The 11,687-nt window shown below is 35.6% G+C and overlaps 1 pseudogene; it reads left to right on the top strand.

The window, feature by feature from the left end:
* The first annotated feature begins 260 nt into the window (after positions 1-260).
* LOC131029919 (protein NRT1/ PTR FAMILY 8.1-like) overlaps positions 261-11,687 on the top strand; it is a 70,144-nt pseudogene continuing 58,717 nt past the window's right edge.

The following is an 11,687-nucleotide window of genomic DNA, read 5'->3' as shown; positions in this document are numbered from 1 at the left end:
TAAATTTGACTGTCTTCTTTTATGTTGCAGGAGATGAGGAGCATTTTTATTTCGGTGTCCATTCTCACACATTTCATTTGGTATATGTAGTGGGCTGGGTACGGTCAAGCGATGCCTTGACCGACCATGTCTTATCAAGACATCACTTGATCATGCCCCCTCACGATAATAAATGTTTAAATGAAAGACTTCATTTATCTCTCATTCAATCATTTATCTTACCGAGGCTATCATGCATTAACAAGGATTTTGTATCTTTAGTTGACAAAAGCGACCATTGTTGCTGGTTGATTGTTTGGTATGTATTATCAGACTAAATTATTAGCTAACGTGTTTAAATATAGCAGGAGTCAATGTTTTCTACTGGCTAGGCTTGCCAATGTTTTCTACTGGCTAGGCTTGCCAATGTTTGCATTTTCTTAATTTTGCTGGATGAGGTCGACGAGAATGGAATTTTTAGAGATCTCAAATCTACCAAGGTTAAAAAAGCCATTTAAAATTGATTTTGCCTTTTAATTTTGTTTCTGGTATTACGCCAATTCTTTCAACTACTTGAAATCTACTTGTTTGTTTTTACATGGATTTTGAACTGTTTTGGCTGGTTTTCATGGAGATGGAAGAATTGGAAATCACTGGCAGGGTTTGTGGCACGAATTCCAAGGTTTAGCTGGAGAGGAACCGAAGCAGAGTGTGACTGATTGAAGGACGTTATGGGAAATAAATTTCGTCGGTGTAGGCAAATTTTGGATGAGCAGTATACAAGGCCACAGGGTTTGCATCAACACAGGAGACAGCTTATTCTCGATGAAGAGTCGGTTCCTTATTATCGTGGAGGCGCAAAGCACACCATTAATCTTGATGAGTCTACAATTTGTTTCCTGGTATGTTTGTAGAATTTTAATGCTTTTTTATGTCTTTGAATTTTGTAGGTTTTTATTGCTTTGCTATTATGTGTTGGGGTTTTGTTGTAGCATGAGACTAATTGGGATATGGTAATAATTTAGGGTTCTATAGAGCTGTTGTTACATTTAGGTTTTGAAATTGGCAAGTAATTACTTGGGGTGTTGATGAATGTTGTCGCTTGTTACAAAAGCACTAAGTCTGGGTATGGAGTTTTATGTTTTGAAACTTCCAATTCGCTGTGATTGAATTTGGTATGAGTAGTATTGGACTGTGACAGCAGGATATATGGAGTAAGGTATCCACCAGCGTGGCAAGTGAGTTCTTGAAATTGTTTATGGAAAAACTGTGTCTAAAATAGGACAAAAGTGTGGCTAAAGTAGGAACAAAAGTGTCATGTTTCTATATCAAGGTAGAGAAACTGTATATCTTTTCCTCTGGTTCTCAACATAGATGACAATAAAGAAGAAGAGCAAATCAATTTCTCACTGTGTACTTTTTCCCTAGCCTTCTGTCTTCTGTTAATGTCACTTGATATTTGTTTCAATTCTACAACTTAGGTTTAGTCTCTCGCGCACAATGGACCAAATAAGATAATCGAAAGGGATTTTATGAGCTTGATTTATAGCAAAGAAATTGTAGAGATAAAAGGGTTAGAATGCAGGGACTGAACATATAAACATTAATCATATATTATTTTTGAAATAATTTCTTTTTCTGGTTTTGTTGAGCCTGTTATTATTTTATCATAATTTTAAATGGTTTACAATATATATTGTTAGCCATTTGAAAGTGATTTACAAATTGCTTTCTAGTTTTAAAAAAAAATCTTCAATAACTTGGGTCAAGGCGCAAGTCTTCAACAAATATATATATTTTACTTTGTTGTATTCGTGGGAACAATTAATATAATTATGAACTATTTTATATTTATATTTTATTAGTTTTTTAAGATTGAATTAAATGTTTTTCTATTTTTAAATGTTATGTTATGTGTAGAATCCTTATATGTGTTGTTTGAAATTTTGAATGCTGTTTGTTGTGCAAACAAATGAATTAACGGGGGCCTTGTTATTTATGATGCTTGTAATTATAGATTCCACCTCATGTCAATGCTTGTTATTTCTATTGCACTGTCAGTCCTATTGAAATGCAATAGCATAGAAAGAAAGTAATGTTATGGTCCCATGTGGGTGCATGAGTGGCTTTTCTACTTAATTTCAGTAGCATGGTTGATCCTATGCAAATTTTAGATTGTGTTAAAAGGATACTTTAGAATCTTTTGCTATTATAGTGGAGCAGCCACATTTTAGAGATTGGAGTAACATTGGTGAAAGGGGGGGCTGAAATTATGTGACAATAGCATTATTAAAAATATGCCACATGGCTACATATATTTCCTTTCCTTTTTTCATTTTCCTCCAATTTTGTTTCCTAAATTTTGTTTATTAAGAAATAGTTTTTATTAGTAATTTGCTTTTTGAAAAAGAATAGGTAAAAAAATTACAATTTAAGATAATTGCTTAAACTAAGTGAAAAAATAAAATACTCATGAGACCACTAGCTCCACAAATAACTCAAAAAATTTAGTGTTTACTAGACAAAATAAGTTAAGCAACCGCATGGGACCCTACCATAAGGATATTAATTTTTATAGGTGTGGTTGTGAAAAGATTGAGAGGTAAATATGTGCTTCTCTTTGAGGAACATAGAATCTTTGTTGTGAATAAGTGGGGATTTTATGTTGGTACTTTGCTTCTCTGTAATATCCCCAACTCAAGCCATAAGGCTTAACTATGCATTGGCTGTCCTTTCCTTGGATTCCCAAGAGAAAGCAGACTTAGAGAATCATTGGATATATGTTAGAGTCTTTGACTTGTTCTCTATTCTATTCTTAAGTCGTAAGGCATGTCTTTTTATGCAACTTAAGTGACTCTTAGCCTAAAGACTTAATATTTCCCCCTTTTGAGTTGAATGACTTAAGAGACATGTACTTTAAGTTATTTTTATTAAATGTGCTAAAAAGTCAAAAGGATGTTGGAATTTAGAGAGTTTATTGGCTCATTTTTGGGTCTTTTATTTGGAGCATTGGATTGGGTTGCAATGGAACTATGCCTACTAGTGTTCCACGGAGTTCCCTAATGTGGAGATGGGAGGACGGATTTCGGGGACTAAGTTTGGGGATGGTGGGGGATGACAGTGGGGGAGTGGTGCAAATACATATATAACTTGAAAAATTAGTTATAGAGAGTCAAGCAAAGGATCTAATGGTAGCTTTATCAATCTTCAATATGGAGAAAGATAGGGAAGATGTGGAATTTTTTTTATAAAACCTAGGGAACTTGATGAAGGAAGAAGTTAAGAATAGGAAAGAAGAATTAAATTTGGGGATATCTGTATTCAAGTTTTTTAGGAAATCTCCTCTTCAAATATTACAAATGCTTCTAGTTCTAGATATCAAAAGCCTTTTCATGCAATCCCTTTTATGTAGATTTATACATCCATGGCTAAGGATTGAGGAGTCAAGAAACATATGGCATTGGTATGGAGGAGTTGATAATATTAGAGATTAGGTTTTTTTATCTAAAGGGTTTTCCAAAGTAAGCTTCCAAAACATAGAAGATAGGGTTGGCAGATTGAGCAAGGAAACCTAAAATAAGCTATAGAGAGTTGGGCAAAGGATCTAATGGCAGCTTCAACAATCTTCAATATGGAGAAATATAGGGAAGATTTGGGAAACACTAATTATATATGGTACTTGAAAATTTTGTTTAGGGTTGAGGGATGCCTCGGCATCTCGGGGATGTCACATCATCCACTTTTGGCGTTTTCTATGCAAAATGTCTTGGAGATGTCCCAAAAATGTCATGGGATGCATGGTGGTGGTGGAGGGATGGCCGAAGGACATTCCCCTGGAGTTTGCCTATCCCAGGGAAGATTTGGAAAACACTAATTACATATGGTACTTGAAAAATTTGTTCAGGGTTGAGGGATGCATAGGCGTTTCGGGGATGTCCCATCGTCCACTTTTGGCGTTTCCTATGCAAAACATCTTGGAGATGTCTAGAAAATGTCATGGGGTGCATGGTGGTGGTGGAGGGATGGTTGGACGATGTTCCCCTAGAGTTTTCCTGTCCCAGGGACGTCCTTGTTTTGTAAATGTTGCCTTTTTCGAGGGGGGTGTGCCCTTGCAGAACTATGCTTGAAATCCTTGAGTATCCTTGGTTTTGGAGAGACATATGGCCCCCCCTAGTCAAAAGGGTGTGTTTTGGTGGAAGGGCTTTGGTCAATGGTGCCCTTGCACATCATTTTAAGAGCTGCATTTCCTTATTAGGTTTGGAGGCCATTTTGGAGGTGCGAGAGTTATCAGGATTAGATTTCGACAACCTACAACAATATGTCTGCAAATTTTTGAGCATCATTGAAGCTAACATCTGAAAGGACAAGTGGGACGCCACCATTGTAAGACCTATTGTTGATTTTCTAAGGGTTCTGATAGGAGAAGCTAGGGTTTTGAAGACATTTCTGAGGTATTTGAGTATAAATCTGCATACTGCTGGTCATATTCATCTTAGAAAAATAAGAAAAAAATATTGTAGTGATTTATGAAAATTCTGGGCAGATTTAGAGTGTTCTCTATAGTTTTTAATATACTTAGAAATATTCAGAAATTTATATAAATTAGCAGAAAAATCAGATAAATATTCTGAGTCTAGATCTGAGTTTGTGGAATGGTTTTTTATTTGCAAATAAAATTTCAGAATTTTTTGTGGCATATTTTTGGAGATATTGTTGTTTTTCCTTTATCCCTATTTGGGGATATTACATTCTTGTTGTTATTTGATATTTGCTATGGACATGAATTTTTTTAATTCATTTCTTTGGAGTCTGCTGTTCCAACCTGCTTATGTAAAACATCAGATTGGTTTTGGAGTCTATGGCTTCTTCATGTGTTTCCAGATAATCTTGCATTCTTCGGTGGCCCGATCTGTGCTCTTGCAATCTTTTGTGCATATTCTTTAAACATATGATTGGTAGTGGTCTTCTAGGCTACTTCTTGTAACCCTTTCTTTTTGCAAAATGCATGCTTGTAGGATAGAGTGGCAATCTCTCTTTCTAAATTGTAACATGCTTAAACAAAACAAAACAAAATTAACTGCACCTTTGCAACTTTAAAACATAAGGAAAGAAACACTATATTTTTTTTTTGAAACAATCAAATAACTGAAATGAAACTAGATCTTAACTGAAACTTGAATTAAACAATGATCTATGCTATAAGCAAGAACAGTAGATACAAATGTAACTTTAAACATTTCAATTTAAATGAAAGGAAAGGGTTTAGAAAGTACATTTCTTCAGATACTAACATTCTGAACTTTCATAATTTTATCAACAAATGGTAAACCAATGAGGAGGGAAAGTATCATCAGGGCACTTTTCCGCCCAAACACTGACTTACTAGTCCCCCGTGCCATATCCAACTGGATTGGCCCGACCCTTCGCAGGGAGGTAACGGGAAGTTGAACTCATGCCATCTGAGACTTGGTGTTTAGGATCGATGCAATCTAGTCGGTCATACACTATGGGTATCCCCCAACTAGTACGACACTTCTGACTAGAGGTGTATCTGGTTCTAGTGATCTGCGTTAGCTTGCATTATGCAGCACCACCTTGGCCAAGGTTTTAACGTTGCAAGCACGTTAAACGTGCTGTTAATAATCACCACCCTTCTCGGCTACAACGTGAGGCTCTAGGACATAGGTCTAGAAACAAGTAGATCTAACTTACAATGAACTATATCTGTACTCACATAGAGACTATTGGCCACACAATTGTTTTACATTATTTTTGTTATCAGCACTAATTCTCGTCACAGGTTTTTGATTAATCTTTCTCATAAATTACTACATAAGTTATCAGAGTATACAACTAATTCCCTAGGTTAGGAGAAGTAAATGACCTAAGAGCCGCTAGCTGCCCATATGGGCTTAAAATTTGGAACGGTCTTCTTGAATGACAGGTCTTTGCTATCATTGCAACGATTGAATGTATTTTCATTCGTAATTGAAATGCCAACTGCATTATGATTTCTGCTGTTTTGCTCTTATCCATTTTCCCTCCTAAACTGGGGTTTTAATTTTCAACATGTGCTAGAGAAGGTAAATCTCAAGTTGAATTTATCAACCTCACTGCTGTTATATTTTTCAGATTTGGATAATTCTGAGACAGCTCAAGTTAAGAGGTAATTTCTTCATATTACAAGTCTCTTGGATATGCACACCCTCTATTCTGAGTGGTAATGTTTTGTATATCTTTTACCAGCTATGCTCTACAAGTTTTCGGGATATATATATATATATATATATACACGTCTATAGTCCTTCATGTTGTTTTCAGCTAGAAGGTATTTTTGTCTTACACATTTTCAAAGTAAAAACTCAACCAGCCTTGCTGTACCTTATCATAATGCTTCTTAATTACCGACAAAAGAGTTGTTCATAGCTATTATTTATAACACAATATGTCATAATGTTCCAGTTCAAGGGTTTTATTTTATTTCCTCATAATCATACAATATCAGACCCTGAGTTTTATGATTCACATCTGTCAAGATTGCACTCATAGCCATACTTGTGATACTACACAACGTATATAAGTTCTTTTTGTCAAAAGGAAGAAAACAGCATGGCCATACATTTCAAGGCACTATACATATGTATTCATTTCTATTCCAGAAAATTTAATTCTCAGCCTTTCTAAGTATGCATAGTCATACTGTATATGCACAGCCTTGCTGTGTATACACAGTATGGTTGTGTGTTATCAATTGGTGCAAATAAATATATTTCTTCATATATAAAACTCAGCTTGTTAACACAAATGTTCATTACAAAAGTAAGGAAGGGTTTTGTTGATGTGTTTTTTATGCACATCCAAACACAGAATAAAACACCCAAAAGTATCTTATCCTGTCTTGAACAAAGTTACTCAAATGCTGAAGATTCGCACAAGGATCACTTGAGATAACTCCAAAGTTCTTAAATGTCAGGTCACGACGTGTGGATAAGCTCAATGGTTTGATGTGATTATGCTGAAATCACGAGGGGACTCACGTTGAATTGTTGAATCGCTGGAACTTAAATTCTATCTACTTGCTTGGAGAATAAAGAAAGAGCAAAAAATGTAAGGTTTGGGGAGTCTATTATAATCCTAAGAATGCAAGAAAATGGGTGAATGATTGAAAGGAATCCTACTGGGCAAGGTCTCACCATCAAATTGAACAATTTGACACAAGCTCAATGCAATCTTCTAAGGTGCAATTCAAAGATGTTCAAATCATTATCATCAAACATTGATTACCATTCAAGTTAATGCATAAGCAATGGATATATAACAACTTGAAGTTAAGTTCATATCATTCCAGTTGACCACACAAAGCACATTTACAATCAACAAGAGGCTAGTGGTATGGACTAAACGGATTACACACAAATGCATTCAACAAATTCCTCTATTCAATCTAATCAACATGAAAGCAAATGAGAAGCAGAAACCATGGGATTTGTTGAAATAACACATTTCACCGTAACTTCAATGAAAAGAGTATCTCATTTACAAGTCTTAACAATAATTCTTCCTCCTAATCTAACTTCTATTCTATCTTCTAATCTATCTATCCTTGGACTACACACTGTTGTATTCTTCTATTCTATTCCTTCTATTCCATTAACCTTTACAAATGAAGAGCTTGAGCTTTATATAGAGAGCTCATTACAATGAGTGGCCAGGATTGATTTGAGATCAATGGCCGAGATTTTACAATGAAAACCCTAATTAGGGTTTGTTACAACAAACTTTATTCTGGCCAATGAAATAATTACATTCAGGTTCAATACTGAATGTGAACCAATAGAAAATGAGGGTAGGTGTCTCAAAGTTTGTGCCTCCATATGATGAGTTTGGTTCAGTGAATCTGGACGTGTTGATGTGGAACTCCTTGATTTGGTGAGTGGTGACTGGGATGCCACCTCAATTTGCACTTGTAGACTTGATAGATCATCATGAAGGGATGTTGAGAGATATCTCAAAGCTTGATGTGATGATGATGGTGGTAAGTTCGACCTTCTTCCCTTGCTTGCCTATCTTGCCCTAGGGTGATTGTATGACTTCTCCTTTGTACTCCTTTGATCTCTTCATATCTCCATGATAGAATGAGAACTTAGAAGGCATCCTACTCTATTTGTTGTTACACTTGCTTCATGTTGCAGCTGTTGAAATGTTTTAAGTCCTTCATCCTAATGGCATTTTTGAGTCTTCTTCCGTGTCTTTGAAGTGTTATTGATGATGCTTCCAGTCCACTTCTCCATCCTTTTCATTAGTTATTCCTGCAAAATAAACAAAAGATAGTATTACGCACACATGATATATAACTTATACAATCTCTTAATTTGATATAATCTCTAATTTTATGTGGTTTGCAGGTTTGATAAGTGCATCTATAGAGGAGATCGCTCCTTGGTTTGAGCAAATTTGTTGTCTCCTTGATGAATTCGCTTCTTCCTTTGTGAATTTTGCCATCACTATTGATTGAAGTCGCTGCTTGTGGATCAGATTTGATGTTGATACTGACTGAATTCGCTGTTGATGTAATCAAATTCGGTAATGATATGCTTCCTGGGATTCCTTGCCTTGCTGATCAAATTCACTAGTGAAGTTGATAGGGACTGCTGATCTGCTGATCAAGTTCGCTCTAGGAGAAAGGATTGCTTTGAATTGGTGACTAAATGATTGCTTCAAGTCTCCTTATATAGGTGTCTTAATGAGGAGATGTGTCCTTTTAGGGTGAGGCCGACTTGATCTTGAGCAAATAAAATTGAATTTTCTCCCTAAAGAAGGCCAATTCACCACTTAAAAATATTGTTTTTGGCGCCAAATGAGTTTGGATTGTGTTTGCAAAGGCCAAAAGAGGGAATTCGCTCTCAAAAGGGGGCAAAGGAATGACTTTTCGCTCCTATAGTGGAGCAATGGAACAAGAATTCGCTCCATCCTGTAGGCAATGGAAGTTCGCTCTTAGACTCAAGCAATGGAAATGGATATTTGCTCAAACTTGTGAGCAATGGAAGCACATTGATAACCACTCAACTAAATTCCAATCTCTTATGTCTCAAAATCGCCATCTCTCCCATGTGAAATGCTTGAAATTATCATCAAAATTGACTTGGGAAGATTTTTCGCTCTCAAAGAAGGGCAATGGAAGGCAATTTCGCTCCACTCCAAGGGCAATGGAAGTAACTATTTAGTCAAAATTTCATTCAATATCTCCAATCCATCAACTCAAATTCTAGGTTCCAATCATCCATAGCTAAAAATAGCTCAAAATAACCTCAAGAATTGTCTTGAAATCAACTTCACTCATGTTCATGAGCAAAGGAAGAGCTTTTCGCTCTCAAAGGGAGGCAATGGAACAAGAATTGGCTCAAAATCAACTTCGCTCTTGTTCATGAGCAAAGGAAGAGCTTTTCGCTCTCAAAGGGAGGCAATGGAACAAGAATTGGCTCCTAGAGAGGAGCAAAGGAATTTTTTTGATACCTTGCCAAATTCTTGCTCTCCATTCATCAATTCATCTCTTCATATGCAAGCTTTGTCAAATTTCTTCCACCAAGCGTCTTGGAGATGATTTTGCTCTGAGATTGGAGCAATAGAAGTGAAATCCACTCTTAATGAGGAGCAATGGAAGTGAATTTCGCTACAATCAAGGAGCAAAGGAAGTCATTGCAATTTGGATACTTAGCTCAATCTCATTCACTTACCTTCATTTCATTGACTCAAACCTTAAGTCTTTTAGCCACCCATACGTGAAAACATGTCAAATTGACATCAAGGAAGGCCTTAGGAGGAAATTCGCTCCTAAACCATGGCAATGGAAGTGAAATTCGCTCCCATTGAGGAGCAATGGAAGTAAATTTCGCTCCCATTGAGGAGCAATGGAAGTAAAATTCGCTCCAATCAGGGAGCAAAGGAAATTCTCTCACACTAAATCAAATTTTGCCTTTCATCACTTCAAGTGCATCAAATCAAACTAGAGGAAGGTGTTGGAATTGACTCTGAGAGTGGGGGGGGGGGGTGAATCAATGTCAATAATAAATTTGACTCACCTTACTTAATTTTCAAACTTGACAAAATCTTTTACCAAAATAGAGCATGTGATACACTAGCTCTTATTTAAGCATGTGTTTCCAGATTGAGTAATCCTTTTATGCTCATCTTTTAACCTGACATTGCACAATGAACTGTTTTAAACAATGTATAAATTGCAGACTTGACCTTTTTGAAAACAATGGGAATTTGTAGATTTAGACACAATGAATTAAGTAAACTTTGCATAACATCACCACAAGATAGTCAAATGTATCAGAGCATATCAACTATTGAACACATAGAAACAAATTGACACATAACACTAGGATTTCATGAGTGGAAAACCCTCTTGGGGTAGAAAAACCACTCGGCAAAAGTTCCTTTTTATTATTCAAGAGCAACCACTCTGTACAATGAGTTTCAAAGCACCAACCCCTTTTCTCCCTATACAACATAACTGTAAGTAAATTTATATAACCTTATAATTGCATAATCAGAATGCAAGTACAAGTTTACATAAAATTGCTAAATTTAAGATATTCGATGAATCCTTTTTCAATCTCTGTCATACAACCAGAGAGTTCAATCTCAATCTCAATCTCAATCAGAGAGAGTAATCTCAATCTCTGTAATACAAAAACTATCTCAATCTCTGTATACAATCGGAGAGAGTAAAACTATCTCAATCTCTGTAATACAATCAGAGATAGTAATCTCAAATGTATTTCGGTTAAAACCCTTTTTAAATCTCTGAAAAATGTATGCTCTTTTTTTTTTTGTCAAAAATTCTGTAACAATCTTCTGTCATAAAAAGATGTCCTTAAATACCCAGTATTGTCTGAAACAAAGTCTTCAACTGTGACCCTCGAATAGAGTCACCAAACCCTAACTAGGGTTTGTTTTTCCAACTGAAAAAGATGTCCTTAAATACCCGGTATTGTCTGAAACAAAGTCTTCAATTGTGACCCTCGAATAGAGTCACCAAACCCTAACTAGGGTTTGTTTTTCAAACTGAAAAATAACCTCTTTCTGGAAAACATAATATACCAAATTTTACAATAATCTTTTACTGCTTTCGTTTTCCAATCTTTTTCCTTTTATTCAGAAATTTGAAAAGGAAAAATGAATTCAAAATCCAAAAACTTGTACTCCCTATTTTCCTTTTTCAAATAAACTGAATAATATTTCCATTTTGCAAAATAAACAAAAATCGTTTGCAGAAAATGAAACCCTTCCCCTTTCTTTTCAAAAAAATTAAATCTACATCATTTTTTTGATTTATAAAAAACATACCAAAAAAATGAAATCTTTAACTTATTTGCTGTTGAAAGAGAGAGAACGAGCATGTTACCTGTTGAAAGTAACTCAATCATACCAAAATACCCGTGCCAGAAGTTTACCGAAAGTCCCACAAAATCTGCAAGTGTATCTAGAAAAAAACGGCACCAAACGAATCTCCACCATCGTATGCCCTACATACCTAGCAACCAAATCAGAACTCGAGCTAACATAACCACTGTGACTGCTTGAAAAGAAAAGCATCATGATGGCAGCCTTAGGGTTTCACAAACCAACAAATGATACTTTTCTTTTGCTCAAGAAAAAAAACACTATAACTCGATTCCCAAATTAAAGTAGATAATCAT

This window comes from Cryptomeria japonica, chromosome 8 (assembly GCF_030272615.1).
Source record: "Cryptomeria japonica chromosome 8, Sugi_1.0, whole genome shotgun sequence".
Classification (NCBI taxonomy): domain Eukaryota; kingdom Viridiplantae; phylum Streptophyta; class Pinopsida; order Cupressales; family Cupressaceae; genus Cryptomeria; species Cryptomeria japonica.
The sequence above is the reverse complement of the archived record's forward strand: the minus strand, read 5'-3'. Positions and strand labels throughout refer to the sequence as shown.